We start from the raw sequence: 7,944 nt of genomic DNA on the forward strand, positions 1-7,944 counted from the left end.
CAAAATAGATTGAATCTGTGAGACTTCAAATTATTTTTGTGTTTCTTAACTCTTATTCAAGTTAGAATTAATGTTTGTAATTTATTTTTATCGGTTTATTGGCATTCTATGTAGTGATTCCGAGATTCAAACGAAATTGAGGAATCAATTATACTAGTCCTAGTCTTCAACGTTGACTTAAGTTTCTATAAGACTCGGACCTAACTTCTACTACCAGGTCATGTGCATGATGGGTGTATATGATTCATGAAAAAGTGTTCGAGTCAAAAAGTGACCCGAATATGGATAGTCTCTATAGTTCAGTAGGTGTAGAGTTCACATAACCATGTGAAATCTAAGTACACTATCCTTCGATTCTAATTGTTTCCAAGTTTCTCGTAGGTTATAACTTAGCTTCTATTCACTAAGTCTAGTATGTGTCGTGCCTATACATGAAACTAAGTTTATTCAAATCTAGAACCAACTCAAATTTTGATGGTTGTCACATTTAGTCTTATTTGGTTCTAGTTCTTTTCCCTCTTAATGCCCTAGGAATTTGGAAATATATAAAAAAAAATTGAATATTATAGCATATGCAATCTGTCATATATCTGAATCATATAAGATTTGATACATAATGTCTTACATAAAGACATTATAGGTCTCTTGCTATAATATTTCCATACATTGAATTTCCTATGTTGAATCATTTAAACATGATATTCATATATGTACATGGCTAAGTTCTATTAGATCCTTCAATCTAAACTTTTAGATTTGAAATAAAGTATAAGTGTTGTCTCCCCAATAACTTTCTATAGTGAAAAAACTTCCAAATTTTGCAACTTGCAAATTTGTAACCTTTCTTTCCTACAACCAACATTGTTTACTTGCAACACTTAGTATAATAATTATGCTCCCACGAGCATAACAACTATACTTTTGCTAGCAGAATATTTATGCGACCACTAGCTTTGACATGTAACCAGAAATAGTTGGACTTCTAGAAAACAATACTTATTGTCTTTCAAAGTTCATATTTCTGATAGATGGTGCTTCGATAAGTCTTTATGTAGACTTCTCAAGCTCAGACATATTTCATTAGATAGATTATGTGTGTAATCATACTCGAATTTGAGAATGCAATTAACACAACTGCTAACTCTAATGACATTAATCAATCATTTAAAATCTACTAGTGAAAGTGTTTCCTCACAATCATTTTCATGAAGTAGAGCGAAACCTCTTACCACTTGATTTTATGGTGTATGTGTTCCTGTCTATGTGAATTTCTCATTTCCAACCACTATTATAAGACAAGGTTTATGAAAAATTCAAACTCATATGGACTGAACTTGCTTAATATCAATTTCTTGCCATCCGGTAGCACAAGGGCCTACCAGTACTTCTAAGTTATTGTGCAGCTCACCCATATAGATCAATATACTTTCACCAATCAAGGTTCTATGCCTTATGCAATCAAATGAAAAACACAGAACTCATAAGCATTTCCAACTCAACTGGAATGGGCATAGAAACAAGAATGTGTCAACACGATAGGTTATCAACCTTAGGTTGTGTGCTAGTGATTACTAAAAGGCTTATTCTCGATTGTCTCCTGAAACTTTTCAAGATTTACAAGACTCCCACTGAATTCTTGACATATAAGATTTTCTGTCAAGGATCATTCCATGACAAACGAATATTCAAGAGTTAGTGTGGGTTCTTATCAAGAAAACACTTCATATAACTGGTCTTAGTTGGTCTTTGTTTTAACAAGAACGTCAGAACTACCAATCTAAAGTGTTCTAGAGCAAAAAAAACATTTCTACTCCACATTTCATGAGGTGTTATAAACTTACTTAGAACATGTTACTCAAGGTACAACTTGGAGTAACAAGAGTATAACTCTAAAATTCAATTTTGGAACGAAGTATGACTCATCTTCTTGATTTAACAATTTCAACAACACCTGATTCCTCTTTTTAGTCATATAAATGCACTAGGGTGTCCTTAGAGGATCAATTATGACATGGTTCCTTAATCATTAAGATGATCATAAAGCATGATACTAAAGTTCTCTCATTTCCTTTCAGATTGGGGAAACTTTTATCTATCTGCCCAATGGATTCTACTTATTCGTTCTGGTATACTTTGAACCTTTTCAAGGTATTAGAATTATACTTAATCTTATAAGTATAACCATATTTACCGAACCAACAATAAATCATGACTAATAGACTTTATCGTCCTTTGTGGTGGATCTTGACCACTTCACATCAATGTGAAATAGATCCTTTAGTCCTTCACTTGACTCACAAATACATGTTAACAAGGAATTAGTCCTAATTTCCCAAGGATCAAGATTCTCATACATCACACAAGCAAATATATGAATCCACGTTTCTATCCAATTGAAACTTGGGTGATGAGAATCCTTCCTCACTTGGTAAATTATGACACTACCACAAGTGATATAACTTAGAATCAAATCCATTTTCAAAATTGCTAATGATAGAAATATGAACACCAATTTTCATAAATGCCATTGCAAGTAATCATAGAGCAAATAAGATAAAACCAGAATTTACTTTACTGATAATGTGCGGAAAACTTGTCCTTACAATGCAAATACATATGAAAACTGTGTTTCTAGATATTCCTAAGCAATCTATCAATCTATCATAACTCCTAAGCAGCAGCTCAAAAATATGATCATTGAACCTTGTGACCGAAATCCATTTCTCATGATCAGACTCAGTTAACTCCTCCTTTATGCGTCCTTCCTTCTCTGAGATCCTGCAAAACATCAAAATGTGATTACCACATCATGTATTAAGAATATATGAATAGGAACTTGATGGACTTAGACCGTTGATGTACCTAAAATAGAGTCATACAATTTGACTTTACCATCTCTAAGATCTCTCAAGTAGTCATGGAAGCTTCGATTTCAATGCCACTTCACTCGGCAATAGAGACAGATGGACTATTCAAGAGTGGCGTGTGAAAGTATCTCAAAATTGGCCATTCTTTTAAGGTTTAAACTTTTTGACCTTGGCTGATTTTACTCCCTTATGAGAGGAAACCATTTATGGACTATCACTGTTGCCATCACCAATGTGCGTGGAACTTTGGGAAACCGATCCTGTAAATAAATTTTCATGACCAGTGCGCCAAAGCATTGCTGCTTTAGCAGAAATTAGCAAATATGTCAGATCGATTAGGGTCAAGTCATTTTCAGTCATGTAGTAGTCCTTCAGGAACCGACTATATGAATTTGGAAGTGAGTGAAGAACCAAGTAAACAGCCAGCTCCTTTGGGAAAATAACACCCAACATTCCCAATTTGTCAATGTGCGACTTCATGTTTAGAACAGGTGCACACAAAAAATTTTCATCTAGGTGTTTGCATGCTAACCGGGCTTCAGTAATCTTGAACTTTTCAATCTGATGAAAAAGTAGATCGGGGAGAATCATTTGAGGGGGTGGATGAAGAGATATATGATTTCCAGTGCCACCAATGCACGACAAAGGGAATGATCTTTCACCTCGATCGGCACGTGGAAGATCATCTTCTGAAGGAAAACCTTTTGAAAAAGATGAGGAAAACCATAGTTGTCTGAACTTGACATCTATAAAGGGAGAAAATTCAAGTTAGTTGACTTAAATCCTTAATGTAACACCCAAATGAAATATTAAGGCTAGGAACCAACACAATAACTCACAATTCAGAAGAGAGATGTCGTAATCAAATTCTAATTTATTTGAAGGTAGGTAAATGACGAATTACCAATTCCACCACGAAATAAAATTTTAACGAATTAGGTTTTAGATGAAATTCCTAGATCTTTTGAGATTCATCAAACTATTCAATTGCATGTTGAATCTCGATTATGCTCTCACTTTGTGACTGGCATGCCGAGGATCACAAACGAGATATGAATAAGCATGCAAATTAGCTTGGCACTCTCGATGTCATTTATCATCTAATAAATGTGTCGGTTAACCATACACGCTCCATTGACTTAACGATAATTTACGAGACACCCACTTAGTGTGTCGGTTAACCACATATGCTCCACTAGCGACTAATAAGGTGCAATGTGCAATTTCTTGGGTTAGCATCAAATTCCAATTTTTCCTAAAGTAACTAGGATTTAGGAATTTTGTAAAACTATTTAGTTACTTTATAAATCATTTTACTTTTAATGAGAGTGGAGTGTCCTATCGTACTCATTCGGATAACGAGCCTCCACTAGTCAAGAGTGTGGTGGGTAAGAATGGATAGCCAATACTACAAGAAATCAAGGCCTTTACCCACACATGTTATGTGTTGGTAAAAGCATAATATGTATTGTTAGTCAGCTTTACCTACACATAAGTTAAGTGTCACTATGTGTTGGCTCATGCCTGTTGAAATAGATCATTACCAACACATGGTTTATATGTAGATAAAGAGTAATCTATACCTACACATGTATGTGTAGCTAAAAGTGGTAAGTATGTGTGGGTAGAGGTATGTTGATTTGTTTGGTATCTCGATGACATGGATGTGGACGTGGCTGCTGACATGGATGTTGATGTGAACATTAACGTAGCCTACATAGATGACATGGACTACACGTGTCATAAAAATGTGTGGGTGATATTGTTTTTATGTGTAGGTAATATTAGTATATGTGTAGGTATTTACTTTGATATATGTTGGTAAAATATATATGTATTTCTGGTATTAAAAACAATATATATAAGTAATAATGTTCGAATATTTACATTTGTATAAATAGAAACATATGCATGCAAAAATCATTATAAATTAAAAATTATTCAACATAATAATTCAAACCACAATAAAATTACAAATCACAAAATTTGAAATACTTAAACTAACATAATATCAACTAGTCATAAGTAGCTATTTGAAAATACTAAAAATTCTTTAACGTTCATTCCATATCATATACCTATGAACATTTTCGTCACATTCATCATGCGACTATCCTGAATGAGTATGGTTAGATGTACCACACTCGGATGTATCACCAAGAGATCATCCTGATGATGTGCTTAGAGGAGGCATGATGTTTTTCTCAATCAACATTTGTTCAAAGCTGCATATTTTATTTTCAATGTATTAATTCATTCGCAGTGTTACCAAATACAACGTGATCACGTCCCATTCCGAACAAACGATCAGAGCTTCTCCAAGTACCTTCTCTTGAATAAACTTGTCACTCATTGATTCCATATAATGCTCATTTCACATTTTTTCATTTCTTCCTGTTAGTGCGGGAAATAAGACGAGTACAACAAGTCCATTATATACCAAATTATTCATATTCAATGTTAGAAATAGTGTCACATATGAGTAAGTTTATTAGAAATGAGCAACAAAACTTACATATTTTGCATCCGTATCATTAGATCCCACATGATGTAAGAAGCCGAGCCCCAATATAACCCGATGAAGAATATGTGTGCATATTCTTTTGAGCCTACATTTTTTTGATAAAACGTTGATTTGGCATAGACAAGAAGGTCTCTGTTTGTTCAGAAATTAAAGTTTTGGTCCCAAATAATTTTGTGACAGTTTTGGTGTTTGAGTAAACAACCAATTAATAAGAAACTACGAATCTCTACTTACCCAGTCCTCTGACTTGTTCCGAGTAGACAAGAAATTAATTCCTTGATCAGTTGGCTCTTCAAAAATCCACTTATGATTGTAATCTGATTCTACTTCCCCAATTAACCTGATAAAATATTGAAAAAATATAAAATGTCACCTCTTTAATTATATATACATGATTATTAATACTATTTACAATAATTAGCATACACATACTTAAATAACTATTAGGAATAGAACAAGAAAAATGAAGAAAAAGCAGTAGATTGCAAAAGTCAAAAAATACCCTTCACCAGAGTTTGTCTCAACTAGAGTTTAGGCTGCGAATTTAGAAAAACCATCCTCCCATGCTAGTATCTTATTTGTTTCAAATTAAGAAATCGAATATCGGTTAAAAAACTTGCAAATGATAATCAATTGACAATTAAAAGAAATTAAACACAACTTTATACAAAAATATGATGAAATTAATTAAGTTGGATTAAATTAGTGAGATAGTTAATAAACAAAATATATTTCTTCATAATAAAAATTAATGTACCAATTTCTTATGTTCCCTCTTGACCGGTCATATGCTCCACCTTGAGTATCCCATCTATAATTTACCAAAAAATATGTAAGAACATTAAAATACAATTTCATAATTTAATATGTTTTTGTGGGTGAGATTTGGGTATTTTAAGTTAATTTCTATTAAGTAATTAAATAGAAAATTTTACTTGGAAAGAGGGTAGTTTCTAGGCAAGATCCTCTAAAAAACAACATAAACCCACTGTGAATATTCATAATTCAAAAGCTTCAGAGTGTGTGTTAAAGAAGATGAGTTACCATTGATTGACTTAGCTCCTCCATCGCTGTTTTCTCTTCTTCTCTTTGAAACACGCACTTGTATTTATCTCTTTCTCTATAAGAAGTGAAAACCAGACACCCTTTTATGTCTCCTACAAGGATGTTTCACACACCCTTATATTTGAAGAACAGAGAAAAAAAATGAATCAAATTGAATGCTATGTGAAAATATGAACAAAAAATCAAAAATAAGCTTAGTTATCACGGAAATCAAAACGGTTCAAAATATAACCATGGGATGTGTTCTTACCGGATGTGTGCGTCGACGTCTATTGTGTGCGTCGTCGTCATCTGCAGTGGGGGTCATTGTGTGAGCGTCGTCATATGCTATGTGTGTCATCAGTGTGTGGGCGTCATTGGATGAGAGGGGAGAGACAAAAACATGTTTGATTTTGATATTGAGGAGGCTAGTGTCTTGAGCGATGGAGATTAAGGATTTAGGGCGCAGGTTGGAGACGGAGGGAAATCTAAAATCTCTGAAAATTTTGAAGTATTTTAAGTTTTGGCCTAAAGGAGCCAAAAAGTGATCTTTTTACGGTGTTTTAAAAAAAATTCTTCAAATTATCTATACATATATTATTTGTTTTTATTTTATATAAGTGTGGAAACAAACTTGTCAGGTCAGTTTTTTATTAAAAAAAATTGTAATAAATTTACCTACACGTTTTAAATTAGCAGTGTTGGGATTAAAACCCTAATTGTGATTTGATGAACAAGATGCGGAAAATAAAAACAAACACAAATAATGAAGATTATGTCGAATGATCACTCGATTTATTGAATTGTGAGGAACGAATTACACTTAAGAAATAAGAATCTAACTCTACAAGAAACCTCACGTGGCGGCTACATTTTGCCTCACACTCTTAACCCTAATAATGAATAATACATGACTATTTATAGGGAAAAGACAAGTCTTGGGCTTTTAACCTAGAATTCATCAAAAGGGCCCATTGCCATCATCCATGGAGTGCTTTGAAACCCTACAATCTCCCCCTCAAAGTATGGAATGGATGACAATGCTTTAACTTCCAAAACAAGCATCTAGCAAATAAAAAGATCTGCAACGAGGAATATATGAAGCAATCCACGAATCTTGATTCTTCAATAGTCTTCAAACACGGGCTCTAGGATATATAAATCAAGCACTGAAGTAATGTCTTTAAACTTCATTTTCGAATGTAATCCCAAAGAATCTTCATGAAAACCAAACCCGCCATAAAACCCATCTCAGAACAAAGAAACTGAATCACTTCTTGTCTTTGAAGAGCTCCCCCTCCAAGTCACAACGATCTTCAAATAAGCCAATGATATAAGCCATCAAAAAATATCATGTAACAACCCAAACTTTAAGATTAGTAACGCCACTTGATCGAGAAAATACAAGAAGTCGGAGATATAACAAGTCCTTAGCAGAGCTCGATGAAGAACTCTTGCTGTAAAGGATACTTCTCTGTAAAAACCTTAGTAGAGCTCGATGAAGAACTT

The 7,944-nt window shown here is 33.6% G+C and overlaps 1 long non-coding RNA gene across 1 annotated transcript; it reads right to left on the reverse strand.

The window, feature by feature from the left end:
* Positions 1–4,775: 4,775 nt before the first annotated feature.
* LOC145069110 (uncharacterized) lies at positions 4,776–6,948 on the reverse strand. The gene is made up of 6 exons (XR_013689298.1): positions 6,707–6,948; positions 6,436–6,570; positions 6,149–6,202; positions 5,626–5,731; positions 5,383–5,476; positions 4,776–5,261 (listed from the first exon to the last, which is right to left on the reverse strand). It is a non-coding gene; the product is annotated as an uncharacterized LOC145069110 (long non-coding RNA).
* Between the last annotated feature and the right edge of the window lie 996 nt (positions 6,949–7,944).

Source organism: Lactuca serriola, chromosome 8 (genome assembly GCF_051521515.1).
Source record: "Lactuca serriola cultivar US96UC23 chromosome 8, Lser_US96UC23_V15, whole genome shotgun sequence".
Taxonomy (NCBI): domain Eukaryota; kingdom Viridiplantae; phylum Streptophyta; class Magnoliopsida; order Asterales; family Asteraceae; genus Lactuca; species Lactuca serriola.